The sequence below is a fragment of the Adiantum capillus-veneris genome, chromosome 2 (assembly GCF_014529385.1).
Source record: "Adiantum capillus-veneris isolate H3 chromosome 2, ASM1452938v2, whole genome shotgun sequence".
NCBI classification, from domain to species: domain Eukaryota; kingdom Viridiplantae; phylum Streptophyta; class Polypodiopsida; order Polypodiales; family Pteridaceae; genus Adiantum; species Adiantum capillus-veneris.
The window spans coordinates 21,562,299-21,572,972 of NC_140932.1; the positions used below are offsets into that span (position 1 = coordinate 21,562,299).

Consider the following 10,674-nt stretch of genomic DNA (forward strand, 5'->3'; position numbering starts at 1 on the left):
GTCAAGCATGATATTATAAAAAGAGGCCGAGAATGGAAGGGGGCATTTTTGAGTGAAAATATGCACCCGTGCACACACAGACAATACTTCTAATTTATTTGAAGTAGACCCTAATGTCATCCCAATTTTGAGCACTCAATAATGAGTGACAGGAAAAAGTACATTTTACAATAAACAATTAGCTAATGTCATCTTAATATTGAGCAATCATCAATGAATGACAAGAACATTGACAATAACAATATTGTCCACTAGTCTCGGCATTGTTATGTCCATATATGTAACATCCTTATGAGGCTTCAAAGAAAACATCACTCTACACCAAATGACAATAGCATATTGCAAGACCATAATCAAGTGTTTGCATAGACAAAACAAGCTTAATGTAGTCCAAAATTCTAGGCAATGTTTTGCCCAAATACATATTTCTCAAAGTTTAGAATTCAATAAAACTAAAAGACAATAGTAGTTGCATGGCTAGAATCAAGTTTTTGCACACCCAAAAAGAAGCTAAGTGATCATGCAAAAAAAATAAGATCCACTCTAAAGAAGACTACTCCAAATTTGCGTGGTCATCAATGAAGATACAGCTTCGCCTTCGCCTCTCACGCATGAGTGATTGGTCATATGAATAGGTGGTCTCCATGTGCCTTGCCATTGCCTCTGCATAGCAAGGTAGCTCACTATCAATCAAAATGAGATAATAATGTCATAAAAAATAAAAATTAGGTGCTATAAAATAATGAATAAAGCAAACTCACTAGTCTGAAGGCACATCATTAACAACCAAATCATTCCCCACATCATCCATGCTATCATCACTATCTCCAAGCTCGGCAACCTGCGGAGCACCATAGTACCCCTGTACCAAAGGAGACAAGTATCCCTCACATATCTCTAGATCACTCTCCACGACCAAGTAACCACGAGAAGTGTGCATAGCCGCCTTTAATAAAGGCCCTGTACCACCACCAAGCTCCAAACATGTACCTATTTTAGGGCACAAGGCCTCTAAAAACAATAGCATATGGGCAACACTCCTCTCTAACATTCCTCTCCACCCACCACTCTTGCCATTACGTGTTGTGCGAGTAGACGATGGCAAGTAGTGACTGATAATCTCCATTGAGAGATCTTGTTGCAAGACTCTCCCCACCTACCATACAAGAAAATGAGGTAGCTATGTATGAACATTTAAGAATTTTAGTGCAAAAACAATCACATTGAATAATAAACAACGACACACAAACCTTTTGAGCACTCTCATGATCAAATGAAGGATTACTTCCTGCCTTGTGAAATGCCAAAGCATAGAATACATTCATCTATCATAGCCATGGAAACAACACATAAAAAAGTCAATTTTGCATGTATCAAATTTCTTTTAAAGAATTGTTCATGTTTTTTGAAGGATGTTTTATTATCTTTTGTGTATGCCCATTTTTTGTTCGTGATGAAAATGGCTCAGAGCTCTCCATGATCCACCTAAAACTCAGCTCTAGGCCTGTGCGTGTGGCCAAGCACTCCACAAGACTGAGAGCGGTGCTAGGACAAAGAACAAGCACCCAACCCATGTCATCCATCACTGTAGATGCAACCACCAATGAAAACTTGACATGGTCATCTGTTAGCTCATTCCATGCAGGAATGCCATCAAAACCTAAACAAGCCCACCTACAAGCAAAATTATCGTATTTGAGTGTTAAGAATTTGAGCTAAGTATATGCATGGTGTATACAAGATAGCATTGAAAACTCTCTTACCAGTAGGAAGATCAATAACAGTAAGATCAACACTCCATGCACTAGGTTTTCCATTTCTTATCTTCTCACGTTCACCCAAGCCAACAAAAAACTCTCGCATCACCACAAAACCATCCTTGAAGTTTCTTGCAGTGAACTCCTTGCCAAGCTCAATGTAATCATAAATCCAAACCTTTGACTGTTTTATGTCTCTGTTCTTTTGAATGGAATGGAAACTAGCCAAAGGTGCATGAATCAAAGCTCCCTTTCCAACATTCTTTTGGGTATGAGAACTTCCTAAGTTTCTTGCATCTAACAATAGCCAAAAAAATAACACATTTTTCTTCAAATCAATCCATGCCATAATGATTAGCACAAGACATAAAAAAAGAAAGAATAGCAAGAACATATTGTTCCCACCAACAATTTAACTTACTTACCCTTGATTGACATTCCACCCTTTCTTGATGGTGGACGGCCTCCATGATTCTTGCCTTGCTCTTGTCTTTCTTGATCTTCTTTTTCTTTGAGAGCTTTCAACTCTTCCTCCATCTTCTTCCTTTGCTCAACAGTCATCTCTCCTGATGACCCTGAGTCGGACTTACATTCACCCTTCAAATGACGAAGATAATTCTCCTTCTCCTCTTCTAGACACTCACCTTTCTTCATATCAATCCACCAAGGGCAGTGCTTATGCTCCCAATCCATGAGAAGAAAGGATCCACCAGAATCATTGTTCTCTCTGAAGATAGTGGAGGTGTACATACTATATGTAGGAGGACACATAATTTTCCATGCTTTACATATGTCAGGCATGCAAGTGATCTTCTTACTTCTTATGAGATACATCTAGAACCTACAACAATATGATTACATAAATAAAATGAACTTATATAATACAACAATAGTCACTTAGCAAAATGCATAACATAGGAATTACATATAGACCAATCGACGGGAAGAATTTTTCAAGTCCACATGCTCTAATGGTGGAGTGGCCACATTCATCTCCTTTTGAAATTTGTAAAAAATTACTCCTCTATATCTACTAACAATGTCTTCAAAATATGACTCCAAGTGAACATCTAGAGGCAAAACCACCTTGTGAACTCCATGTGTGGAATCTATAACCTGTTGTAAAAGCCTTCTTGCATCCTCCAAGACTTGATCCATCCATACTTCCTTGGCCAACCAAGGGATATAGAAATGATCTCCCAAAGGCATTCCAAAACTTTGGCGAAAGTTCTCATCTGCTCCCAAAAGCTTTAGCATTTTTATCTTTAGCTCTTGAGAACATGTAGCACAAGATATAGAGTAGAGTTTCTCTATTGTAATCTTGAATTTTTCATCCTCAAAAGGAAGACTCCATAAAATTAGAAACCATTCTTCTCCATTAGCAGGATTCACCACGGATAGATTCTACAATAACCAAACAAAAAAATCTTTTTATTATACTTTTAATACTGTGTTGTACTCACCCGAGTCATGCGTCTATTGTAAGCTTTAACAACATTCCTCTTTTCTTGAATCTCAGCCCTCACACGTTCATCTTGTGACAAAGTAAGAGGTATCTTATTTAATGCTACCTGTAAATCAGACTTCCATTTATTCTGCGTACACCATTTCAATAAAATATATCAAGAACCAAAAAGATTATTAGAATCTTACCAAATCTTAACAAATTTAAGTACATACCCCATAAACCATGGGACCAAGGATAGATTGAGTAAGAGGATACTAAACCCTCTTTCCTGATTGTGCTTCTTGATCCCTTGCTTTCTCCATTGACACTTGTTCAGACTCAGTAAAATTTTCAGTGATTTGAGACCCATCTAAAGAACAAATGGTACTTGTATGATACAAGTAGTCTTTGAGATTGGTCTTAATGATTGCTTCTTCATTCATTCTACATAAACAATAAACCATAAAAATTTACCTCAAGACGTATCATTAAAACAAAGAAAAAGAAAAATTTAATGTACAAATGAAAATAAGACTTACATGTTCAATCTTTGAAGAGCAGCAATTAATCTCAACTCCTCTTGTTGGGTAGAAACAATAAATTGTGCCAAAACCCTCACATGTTTCTTCTTGTCATTACGTGAGACCTCGCTTATGCTCTCCATCCAAGAGGCCGCTCGATGATTCCCTTCCCAGTGGAAAAGAACATCTTTCCCTTCAACATGGACCATTGATCGTTGTTTTCAAGCTCATCCTCAAACTCTTTGTTAACCATATGCCAATACTTGTCCCAAGTTTTTGTAATGTCCTCATTAACATCTCTACTTGAACCATCAGGAATATTTATGGATAAGATGAACATACCTTTCATCTTAAGGTACCCTTCTTCTTCAAAAACCTTCTTAAGTAGAGAAAGGTCCCTTCTAAGCTCTCGTACTCTCTCATTTATCAAACACCTACAAAGAGGAATCATAGGGGGTATAAATCCTTTATTGAGGGTTAAACTGTCTATAAACTCGGAGCCTTGAGGCCTGATAATAGCTTGTGGGATGACCTCCTCAACCTCCTTGTCATCTGTCACCTTCTGATTGTCCTTCATACCCCCATCTACATCCTTATCATTAGTGGCCTCTTTATCTCCTTGATCATCATGAATGTCTTCTACTTGTTGATTAGCCTGAGCATTTTCAGCTTTATCGACTAATTTTTCTCTATCCTCGCTGCTAGCAACAGATTTCCTCTTCTTGCGTATGACTTTGGGTGAACCTTTTGTCCTCTTTCCAAAGCACAAATAAAGAACAAATAAACATATCAACAAAAATATTAAACTTACATACATTTAAAATTTCTTCAAACAAGATGCTTATTTATGGGCCAAATTTAAAATTCAAAACTTAAGAACATGCATTTCAGTCAAAATCCGACATCACATGCATGTGTGTGTGTGTGTGTGTGTGTGTGTGTGTGTGTGTGTGTGTGTGTGTGTGTGTGTGTGTGTGTGTGTGTGTGTGTGTGTGTGTGTGTGTGTGTGTGTTTGTTGAGGTCTTAATGTTTGTTGAGGTCTTAGCATTGGCCTTCTATGCTTAAAACCAGCCCCATTCCTATGTATATGCATCACACACATCTCAACCAATCACCAATCCATACTGGGTACCTCCTACAATCAACATATTGGCAAGAGATGCCAATTGAAGTACAATCAAATAGTAGCCTCTTCCAAATCTCAGCCGGATGAAAAAATGGGGGAAGAGCCTCGGCCTTAATGCACTTACACAAACACTCGAAATACTGTTGGTTTGAAATACTCCAGATAGTTTCTGACATTTTAAGTGCAATGGCATGTTAGAGGCAGTTTATAGCCAATGGGCTTCATGGCCAAAGCAAATGGGAAAAGAAGTCCAACCAGAAAATTTAACCTCTGCCATTAACACATCCACAGTAAGATATGTGAAGGACAAATGGTCGGTATCTCCCTTAACCGATGGCTACTGTTTGATTGTACTTCAATTGGCATCGCATTTAGCCTACACCATCTATGGCTCCCGGCCACCAATCCCAAATAATTTTTGTTTACAACTGTACAATATCACAGAATGGTGTTTATTGTTGATGTTATGGTGGAGTTAGAGATGAAGTAATGACGTCCAGAACTCACAAGAAATGCGGAGTGTAACACCAAAGAGGATTTATGCTCCAACACCATAGATGAGTTATGCCCCAACTCTTGTGATGATGCCTCGCATATGCTCCCCCCCCCCCCCCCCCCCCCCCCCCCCCCCCCCCCCCCCCCCCATGCGACCTTCCAATGATGAATACCCAGGCAGGGTTTCGCCGGCGAAACCCCTGGCATGGAGCAGTGTTGAAAATAACTTTCCTCATCTTATGGCTTGACTGAGATATGTATGCCTTTCGACTGAGATATGTTGGAATCTTACTGAGATATGTATGCATTTTGACTGAGATATGTATGCATTTCGATGGGGAAAGGCAGCTCATAACACAATTGAAGGTCAAAGGTGTGCCAATACACAGCTAGCCCCTTTTGATGGTGTGGAAAGCCAATACACAGCTATCTAGTCCCATGTTGGTCAAGAATCTACGTCTTCACAGGTATTTCGCCGGCGAAACCCAATCTTGCCAAGAGCCCCAAGCCACCTGCTCAGTCATTGCCATGGCATCATACACTCTTTCATGGTGTTGGAGGTTAAAAGTTTGATAGTTAACAAAAATTTAGATCTGTGCATAATTTCTAGAGATTTCAAGAGGTGAGATTTAGATTTGTTGAGCTGAAGAGCCTATTTGGCAAAAGAGCTTCGCCCGCCTGTAGATCATGCTTAGACATGTTCTAAAACACATCTTGACAGATGATTGGGAAGAAGGCACATGTTTGATACCACAGTTTGGATAATTTGGGTGATTACAAGCATTTTTTGAAAAAAAAACCAGTAGGCCTCAATGCGCAATTTTGGGGATGGAAAATGGCAAGGAATAGGCTCTCTGTTTTGGGCTCTTTTTAGAATCTATGAATTAGAGAGATGAAGCAACAAGGGTAATCCTGTTGAGTCATCCTATGAGGATCTAGAGGGGAGTAACTTTTAAGTTCAAATAAATACTCTACATGACTTGTACAAGACTGAAGTTGGTAGTCTTGAATCTGCTCTAGTTGGAGGATCTGCTCTTTTGTTTTCCCAGTGTCCGGAGGTTCTTCACTAGTTGCTTCTGTGGAACGATCACTGACATACAGCAGTAGCAGGCTAGTATAACAAGCAGTATGGATTCATTAGAGCTATGGAAAATCCTATCCAAAAGTCACATCATTGACTTAATTTAAATCTCTCAATTGCCATGGCATCAACACCTGCTCCCAATAGCTCTCAGGCACCTACACATGCAATTCATTCTCTCTTGAAATGAGCTTGATTGCTTCATTTTAAGCTTGAAGTTCTAGTTGTTTATCTTGAAGCCTTGGCTGCCTGGTCACGCGTTTTTGCAACAGATCTGTTCCTAATTCGACTTCTTGAGATGTGGAAAGAAAAGGGCACCTACACACTTACTGCAGCAGATTTTGCAACAGATCACGCGTTTTTGCAACATATTTTTGCAACAGATCACGCGTTTTTGCATCAAATCATGTGTTTTTGCAACAGATTTGCAACAGATCACGCATCCTTGGCGGCTATCAACAGGCTTGTATCCTTTCGCACGGTAAAATCAGCAAAGGTTGATTAACCTCTGGAAAGCAAAGGGCACCTACACAGTTAAGTGTTTCGCCATCGAAACTACTTGGTCACGCGTTTTTGCTCAGTGGGTGGGGGCCCCTTTAGAAGGGCCATCTGGACCAAGAGCAGCTTGCTACTGTGTGTGAGGGTCAAGTCGAGCTACTGTGTGCGAGGGTCAATGATAGGGGCTGCCCCCGACTGTGTCAAGGATAGGGATTGTGTGCCCTCAAGGGTCAAGTGGAGCTGCACAGCATGCTACTGTGTGCACCCGAAACCAATTTGCTAAGATACAGAGGAGTTTCTCTGTTGAAACCCCTCCACGACCTGGTAGCAAAAACAACAGAGAGAGAGAGAGGAGTACCTGTTCACGTTTCTGTTGGTTGCATCGTTTCATTGTGTGCTGTAGGGATCGCACACAGAGCTACGTTTTCAAGCTGTCCACACAATCAAAGACCACGGCATGTAGGACATTTTAAATCTATTTTTTTACTTATTGAATCTATGGAAACTATAAAAATGATAATACAAGATATATAATAAAAATGATAACAATGCTTGAGTCATATCTAAAGTAAGATACTCCGCATTAAATACCGCCAATCAGCACTTTAAAACAGAATATCTTGTGCTTTATTGTTCACTCTCATACCATCATATATACGAGTCTTGTTCTCTGTTTAACCCTATCTTTTGCCACTTTCGCCTTTTGCCTTCTACTTTCTGCAAATATGAATACTGCAATTATACGAGATGAGAGCAGCACTAAACAGATAGAGCTTTCAACTCAGAACAGTGTTGTGGAGATCTCACGCCATGAGTTAAGTGCACATTTTAGATTAGTAGAGCATACAATAAGTTTGCATCAATTATTTGGTGAGCAGAATGAAGGTCTTTCTTTTGAGGTGCCAAATATTCACAGAGGAGAGAATACTGTGTTTCAATTGGATATTCAATTTGGAAGGACATTTGTTTTGCATGGCAGACAGCTATCAAGACAAGCTCCTGTTATAGAAATTAAGGAAGAGTGTTCAATACAACAGGTAGTGGAGGAGAAAGGTGAGCCAAAAGCAACAGAGATTGCTCTTGGAAACTGCCATTGCACATAGCATAGTTGAGATGCTTAGAAATCTGCCACAAAAGAACTCTTTAAGAGCAAACTTTGAGCTAGTTCGTGAGATAAGAAAGATTGATGAGCTACCACAAAGATATGATGGAAACTAATGTTTGAGCTTCCATATGCAGACCCTACCAATAGGACAAGAGGAGCAAATGACAAATTTGATGGACATGTTTGGACAAATGCAGTAACAAGCAATATCGCTGGATTTGATGGGATTGTCAGATTCAAAAAATGTGGTGGACACTTGATGTTCCTAAACAATATATGTTCAGGAGTACAAAGATCAAAAGAAATGAACGAAAAGTTTTGGACAGGGCGTTTGTCAAAAGTCTGTCCCTCAGGATCCACGACAGGCAACTTTGGAAGCCTAAAATGCTTTTATTGTAATCTTCCCCCAACTTGCATCTCTGAATGCCCTTGTAAGCTCATTCTTTGCTTGCCCTCAAAGATCCCTGGTAAGAGAATAACGAGAGGGATTCTTCACATGGGTTGTCACTTACACCTAGTTGTGCTGAGGGTGTTGCAAAACAAGCAATGGTGGATGTTAAAGTCAAAGTGAAGGACATGATATCTAAAGATTTTGTGGGTAGGCCAAGGTCTCTCCAACAAAAATTGGCAAAGGAAATAGTACTGCCACTCTGCTAAGACAATGCTTTCTGACAAGGACTTAGGTGAGGTCCTTGCTAAACTTGCACCTACACTTGACAAACGAAGATTGTCACGGTGGAGGAAAGAAGCACAAGAGGAGGTCGGCCAACCCACTACTAGCTATGATTCCATTTTTAGTTTGAAGAAGCGCTTGCTTTTTGACTTTTTCCAAAGCATGGCCTTTCCTGGTCAACTAGAGTTCTCTGGCTTTGATAGATGTCACATTTTTAAAATGTCAACCCTAGGACCTGGCAATGGTGTTGATTTGGTTAATAAAATGCGTCCTGGTGGCAAATTGGAAAGTTGTTGGGTTTTCTTTGATTTTGTTAAAAGAATGCAAGAATGGACAACTATGGCATGCCATGTATATAAGCCTTATGTTGAAGAAATGCAAACCATAGCTATTGGAGATTTTAAAGTGGAAGATACTGAAGCTCAAACTCTTTTTTGGATGCTACTGAATCGAGTGATGCAAAAGGAGGGTTACAAAAAGGCTGAATTCAAAGGATTTGTGGCTGATGAAGCTCAGGCAAATTGGCAAGCTGTGAGGACAGCTTTTAATGGAGGCCCTAATAACGTTATGGTTGGACAGGAAATATCATGCTCATTTCATTGGGAACAGAGTATGCAACAACATGCAAGAAAATGTATCCTTCCCCATAGTCAAGAAGAGTTTAAACAAAGGTGTAGAGCATGGAGGATTGCACCTTCTGAAGAGACTGCCGAAACAGAATTGGACAATCTACGTATGTGGTTGAGAAAAGGACATTTAGACAAGACTAAGATTTCAATTCTTGAGACATGGCTTGTCTGGTGGCATGCCAGAGTTGCACATTGGGGTGAATACATGGTCAAGGTGACTCATTGTTAAATATTTAGAGTAGATAAAATAATTGCAAGTTCTAAATTTATTTCAGTCTTTGGAGGGAGTGACAGGCAACTAGTACCACAGGCAAACTTAGCGGAGTCCGTGCATGGGAGTTGGTTAGCTTCCAATGATGGGGTTAAATATATTTCTCTATACAATGCTTGCTACGGTGATCTTTGTACTCTTCTTTTGCAGCAGTCAAAATATGACTCTTTTCTTAAGGGTGGACACCTTGGATGTGGCCCTGGAATTGAGAAAATTAAAAAAAGACAAGCTTCATCTAGTGCAACCCTCCCAAGACCTACAGAAGTGGTGGACCTAACTAATCATGAAGCAATTGAGCTTAATGCTGCCAGTAGAAACTTTCTGGCAGATGGTGTTTCAAGGACAGTGAGGCGACGACGACAAGGCAAACACAATAATCCAATTAGAGATAGAGATTCACATCGGCCTGAATTTGAGTATGTCACACAACCTGCACGTCGCTCAACTCGACCTACCCATAGCTCAATTGGAATACAAACCACTATTGAGGTGGATGTTCACCACACACGATGGGCTATTCGAAAGACAAATCCAGGGAGTGAAGTGTGATGCCAAGGATACTTACGACATAAAAACAAAAAGTGCAATGAGCTAATTCATAAGAAGGGTAGAGGAGGATTATTACGGGTGCCTGCCCCTTGTTTTGAGGGTCTCATTGAAATCCCTTCAGGTCTAAGAAAACAATTTGTATGGTTCTGTGGCAACAACATTGATCATACATGGGAGCCATCAAAAATTCTGAAGGAGAGACCAGCAAACCGTCCTACTATATGGCCAATTGCAAAAGGAACATCCTTAGATTATACAGAAATAGAAGCATTGTGAGCTGCAGGATTTGACTTGCAGAATATTGAAACTACATCACAACAAAATGCAAATTTGGTGCACAATGCAGATGATGTTGATGTGCGTCCTAAGCACCGTGATGGTAGGGTGGTGGTGGTCACTAGGGTCATAACAAAAGATATGGAGGCAAGAATCAATAGAGCTACAGAGTTGATTTGCACAATTCATGGCCAACGTGTGGTGATTCAAAATGAGCATGTGGAATTTACTTTGACAACCAGTACA

At 39.9% G+C, this 10,674-nt stretch overlaps 2 pseudogenes; one reads left to right on the forward strand and one right to left on the reverse strand.

The window, feature by feature from the left end:
- Positions 1-1,498: 1,498 nt before the first annotated feature.
- Positions 1,499-4,074, reverse strand: LOC147462483 (uncharacterized; annotated as a pseudogene).
- A 3,576-nt stretch (positions 4,075-7,650) lies between these two features.
- Positions 7,651-8,687, forward strand: LOC147462484 (uncharacterized; annotated as a pseudogene).
- Positions 8,688-10,674: the final 1,987 nt, after the last annotated feature.